This window comes from Schistocerca serialis, chromosome 8 (genome assembly GCF_023864345.2).
Source record: "Schistocerca serialis cubense isolate TAMUIC-IGC-003099 chromosome 8, iqSchSeri2.2, whole genome shotgun sequence".
In the NCBI taxonomy this organism is placed as follows: Eukaryota; Metazoa; Arthropoda; class Insecta; order Orthoptera; family Acrididae; genus Schistocerca; species Schistocerca serialis.
Window position 1 is genome coordinate 613298476 of NC_064645.1, and position 6080 is coordinate 613304555.

Here is a 6080-nt window from a genome sequence, read left to right on the forward strand (position 1 = left end):
CACCATGGGGGCTAGAGAGATTTCCGTAATGACAAAAGTACGTATATTTAGAACAAATATGAGAGCAGTGCTGCGAAACTTATAAGGTTACCTTTAGAATCGCAAGCCTTCCTCAACAAATTTCTTACGAAAATTAATAAAATGTTTTGGCCAAATGTGACATCCAATGAATACCTATATAAAATAACTAGAGAAGACGCTGTCACCATACAAATCAAGAGAATGAAGTGGAGGTGGATCGGACACACCCTCCGAAAAAGCCAGTGTGCTGTGGAGAGACAAGACGTTCGATGGAAAGCACCGGGTGAAAGGAAACGAGCAAGACCAAGACATCATGGAGGAAGACAGTGCAGGAAGAGACCAAGAAGCAGGGGAAAACGTTTGCAGATCACTCACCCGAAATCGAGAGCACGGGTGGATCTTCGTTGAAGCTCTATGCTCTGCGTAAGAGCAACAGGCAATAAGAAGAAGAACAATACTTCTTGGTATCTAGATAATGACGATTTCTTAAATTTGAAATTCTATGAGTTATACGCAACATTGAGAATCAAATTTCTTTTCCCCTTAGAAGCAGTTAGACAGGCAACCTGCAACTGGAATTGTGCAGCGTGCACCGGAATAGACTTTTATTAACAAATATTTTTGTAGAGAGAGGGAAGCTACAGTCTTTCGCTCCCATCCTAGAGATGAAGTGCTGCAGACAGATTAACAGAAACGACCAAACTGGAAGCACAAGGTTAGCTATTGATGACGTATTTATAATGGATTAACATTTCAATGGCTGTGCATCCCACCATCCACATGGCTAAGACTACAGCTTTTACGACGCTCACAACATAAATACACTCTAAGAAAAAAAAGACACATCACGAAAGAATTAATCCAATAGGAGTGAAATCGCTACACGTGAAGTACATGCACAGGCAAAAAAATGATTATAATTTCAGAAAACTGGATGATTTATTCAAAAAAGAGAACTTCACAAACTGGGCAAACAAATAGCGCCTTGATCCACATCTGGCCCTTATTCGAGCAGTTATTCAGCTCGACATTGATTGATAGAGTTGTTGGATGTCCTACTGACGGATGTAGTCCCGAAGTCTGTGCAACTGACGCGTTAGCTTGTCAAAATCCCGAGCTAGTTGGACGGCCCTGCAAATAACGCTCCGAACCTTCTCAGTTGTGGAGATTTGCGGCGACCTTGCTGGCATAGGTAGGGCGTGGGAATCACGAAGATAGGTAGTGGAAACACCCGCCGTATGTGGACGTGCATTATCTTGCTGAAATGTAAGCCCAGGATGGCTTGCCATGGAAGGCAGACAAAACGGGGCGTAGGATATCGTCGATGTATCGCTGTGCTGTAAGGATGGCGCTGATGACAACCAAAGGGGTCCAGCTGTGAAATAAAATGGCACCTCAGACCATCATTCCTGGTTGTCGGACCCTATGACGGCCGACAGTCAGGTTGGTATCCCACCGCTGACACGTTTTCGCTGGTCATCGAGGCTCAGCTCCAAGTGGGACTCATCACTGAAGACAACTGTACTCCGGTCAACAAGATTCCAGGCCGAATGAGCCCGACGCCACTGCAGACGAGCATGTTGGTGTACAGATGTCAATGGTAGCCGGCGCAAGGGGCGCCGTGGGCTCGGCCCACTTTCTGTGCGCCGCTGAATCCGGGGCTCTGAATGCCTCTCTGACGACTGCGCAGTCATCACGTTCTGTCGTCTTTCTAGGTCGACCGCTTCCTTGCTGATGCTCTGTTCGCCCACGGTTCACCCAGTCCTGTCAACGTCGTCGAAAAGCGTCATCGCTTCTATTCAAATGTTGAGCGATTCGCCGATTACTTCAACCAGCTTCTTTGAGCCCAACTACAGGTCCTCTCTTAAATATTAATATCTGCATATGAAACTTCCTGGCAGATTAAAACTGTGTGCCCGACCGAGACTCGAACTCGGGACCTTTGACTATCGCGGGCAAGTGCTCTACCATCTGAGCTACCGAAGCACGACTCACGCCCGGCACTCACAGCTTTACTTCTGCCAGTACCTCGTCTCCTACCTTCCAACCTTTACAGACGCTCTCCTGCGCAGGAGACGAGGTACTGGCAGACGTAAAGCTGTGAGTGCCGGGCCTGAGTCGTGCTTCGGTAGCTCAGTTGGTAGAGCACTTGCCCGCGAAAGGCAAAGGTCCCGAGTTCGAGTCTCGGTCGGGCACACAGTTTTAATCTGCCAGGAAGTTTCATATCAGCGCACACTCCGCTGCAGAGTGAAAATCTCATTCTGGAAACATCCCCCAGGCTGTGGTTAAGCCATGTCTCCGCAATATCCTTTCTTTCAGGAGTGCTAATTCTGCAAGGTTCGCAGGAGAGCTTCTGTAAAGTTTGGAAGGTAGGAGACGAGGTACTGGCAGAAGTAAAGCTGTGAGTGCCGGGCGTGAGTCGTGCTTCGGTAGCTCAGTTAGTAGAGCACTTGCCCGGGAAAGGCAAAGGTCCTGAGTTCGAGTTTCGGTTGGGCACACAGTTTTAATCTGCCAGGAAGTTTCATATCAGCGCACACTACGCTGCAGAGTGAAAATCTCATTCTGGAATATCTGCATATATTGTTCACGTGCCTTTCTGCGAGGTATACTTACTGTCCAGCTGAAAATGAGGAATGAAATCAGCAAAGACATTACGCCCAGGTACCGATACGTCCCCTGTTTACTATCCTTACGAGATGCGTGATGAAACTCCGCTGCAATCAATATCACACGTCAATCCATCGGCTGCCAAAGTTTACAGTTTTGCATTTTCTGTCGATAGCTGTATGAATATCAATTTGTGACCAATTTCCGTAAGTCCTTCGTGGTCCGTCGTTTTTTCTTATCTTGGAAATGGAAATGAAGTCCCATGCTTCTTTACAGAGCGTAGGGGAACGATGCGGGAGACCCGCACCGCCTTACCAGGCAAGGTCCTAATGGAGGTGGTTTGCCGTTGCCTTCCTCCGACCGTAATGGGAATGAATGATGATGATGAAGACGACACAACAACACCCAGTGATCTCGAGGCAGTAAAAATTCCTGACCCCGCCGGGAATCGAACCCGGGACCCCTTGCTCGGGAAGCGAGAACGCTACCGCGAGACCACGAGAGGCGGACTTTTCTTATCTTAGAGTGTGTTTAATTTTCACATCAACGTATAAGGTAAAGATAATGCTGTTTCCAACCCCGTTTTGGACTCAGCAGTGCCATAGTAAGCTTGATGGTATACCCTGGCTCTCATACACTTTCTCTATCTCTTCATCTTCAGCTTGCGACGTCGGCGTGTATACCTGAACTATCCTAGCATCAAAAATCTGTTTTTGGGGCTGTTGGTAAGGGTGACAGGTAAAGATTGCTTTTCTAATGAGGGAAAGAAATTAACTACCAAATGCTTAAAAATTTCGTCGCGGTAATTTATGTACTATATCAGACTAAGGTACTGGTTATTTACGGCAATAAACAGACAGCTGGTCGTTTCCTCAGCGTGCTTCCCCTCGTGACTAATGTTTGCCTTGGGATTTCCTGCACTTTCTGCTTTTTTTCAGTATTTAGCCTTCAAATAATGCACTCTACTGGCAGGCGAAAAAGCGTGTGAGTTCCACAATGCGTGCAAACACTCGGATCACCTTATCTTAATGCTCCGTATCCGGGGAAAACTGATCACTAAGTGATCACTGCGTTCCAACAAAATCCGGTTATTGCCAACGAACTCGAGTGCTGACATGTTCTAACAGTTGATATCTCCTGACAAGAGTAAATATTAGTTCGAGAAACGCAGTTTCTTACTATCACGGTCTAACAGTTGATATCTCCTGACAAGAGTAAATAAAGGTTCGAGAGACGCAGTTTCTTGCTTTATGAAACAGGCGTCCATACAGCCAGCGACTTGTTGAAAATACTATCTGTTCCTAGCGTCAACAAACTGTTTTTTTTACCTGCTGACCAATTTATTTGGACAGTAATCTACAGTCTTAACGCAAAACGCGATGCACATCACTTTTTAGTCACACAAAAAAAGGATGTCACGTTTAGCACAAAAATATACCTTCGAATTCCTTAAAAAAGCCTATTTACCACTTATCCATCGCCTTTAGGACAACGAGACATACATCTGAAATCGTTAAGAAGTCAATCTGCCATTCATACAGCTACATATGCTTCGATCGTAAAAGTAGACATTAATTGCCGTTTGTGGAACTAGGATGTATAAGCTTTATTTTAAAAAAAAATGTTCGGCTTTTAAAGCGGTGTCGATGTAGAGACACAAGTCTGATTCGGTTTAATCATTTTGTTTTGTGATCGCAGTGTTGATTTTCGGCTGCGAACATTTGCTACCAAAACAATTTTACAGTCTCAATTTTTGAGTTGATTACGCCAGTCTCAGTTTGGATTCCGTAGAAATTTTGGAACACGTGAGGCAATACTAACCTTACAACTTATCTTAGAAGAAAGATTAAGAAAAGGCAAACCTACGTTTCTAGCGTTTGTAGACTTAGAGAAAGCTTTTGACAATGTTGATTGGAATACTCTCTTTCAAATTCTGAAGATGGCAGGGATAAAATACAGAGAGCAAAAGGCTATTTACAATTTGTACAGAAAGCAGATGGCAGTTATAAGAGTCGAAGGGTATGAAAGGGAAGCAGTGGTTGGGAAGGGAGTGAGACAGGGTTGTAGCCTATCCCCGATGTTATTCAATCTGTATATTGAGCAAGCAGTAAAGGAAACAAAAGAAAAGGTATTAAAATTCATGGAGAAGAAGTAAAAACTTTGAGGTTCGCCGATGACATCGTAATTCTGTCAGAGACAGCAAAGGACTTGGAAGAGCAGTTGAACGGAATGGACAGTGTCTTGAAAGGAGGATATAAGATGAACATCAACAAAAGCAAAACGAGGATAATGGAGTGTAGTCAAATTAAATCGGGTGATGTTGAGGGGATTAGATTAGGAAATGAGACACTTAAAGTAGTAAAGGAGTTTTTCTATTTAGGGAGTAAAATAACTGATGATGGTCGATGTAGAGAGGATATAAAATGTAGACTGGCAATGGCAAGGAAATCGTTTCTGAAGAAGAGAAATTTGTTAACATCGAGTATAGATTTAAGTGTCAGGAAGTCGTTTGTGAAAGTATTTGTATGGAGTGTAGCCATGTATGGAAGTGAAACATGGACGACAAATAGTTTAGACAAGAAGAGAATAGAAGCTTTCGAAATGTGGTGCTACAGAAGAATGCTGAAGACAAGGTGGGTAGATCGCGTAACTAATGAGGAGGTATTGAATAGGATTGGGGAGAAGAGAAGTTTGTGGCACAACTTGACTAGAAGAAGGGATCGGTTGGTAGGACATGTTTTGAGGCATCAAGGGATCACAAATTTTGCATTGGAGGGCAGCGTGGAGCGTAAAAATCGTAGAGGGAGACCAAGAGATCAATACACTAAGCAGATTCAGAAGGATGTAGGTTGCAGTAGGTACTGGGAGATGAAGAAGCTTGCACAGGATAGAGTAGCATGGAGAGCTGCATCAAACCAGTCTCAGGACTGAAGACCACAACAACAACAACAACGCCAGTCTCCTAATGCTTTTCACGACATAAAACGGGCACTACGAATGTAGCGTGGACATTAAGTTGGGAATGTGGGTCTCACGGGGAGCGTGCAAGGGATGCAGTCCCACTATCCGCTGTGCCCTCGGTGGCTCAATGGATAGAGCGTCTGCCACGCAAGCAGGAGATTCCGAGTTCGAGTCCCGGTCGGGGCACACAATTTAACCTGTCCCCGTTGATGTATATCAACGCCTGTCGACAGATGGAAGGAACTGTCAGTCGTGCCGCGCCAGGGTAGTTTATTTCTTCCTTGTTCATCTTCTTCTTCTCTATCTCTCTTTTTTCTTTTAATGTAAGTGCTTTGTGTTACCATTGCACATCCAGTTGTAACCAGCTCTGAAGTTAATGTTTCGCCGTTATGTGAGGCCACCGCGCCAGAAAATATGGACGTTGTTGTGTAATACTGTGGGCCATTGTTCTCTACTACCCCAATGACTCATTTCCTACCTTTCAAGAACTA

The 6080-nt window shown here is 44.7% G+C and overlaps 1 non-coding gene across 1 annotated transcript; it reads left to right on the top strand.

Moving 5' to 3' along the window:
- The first annotated feature begins 5701 nt into the window (after positions 1 to 5701).
- On the top strand, positions 5702 to 5775 carry Trnaa-cgc (transfer RNA alanine (anticodon CGC)). Its single transcript has one exon. It is a non-coding gene; the product is annotated as a tRNA-Ala (tRNA).
- The last annotated feature ends 305 nt before the right edge of the window (positions 5776 to 6080 follow it).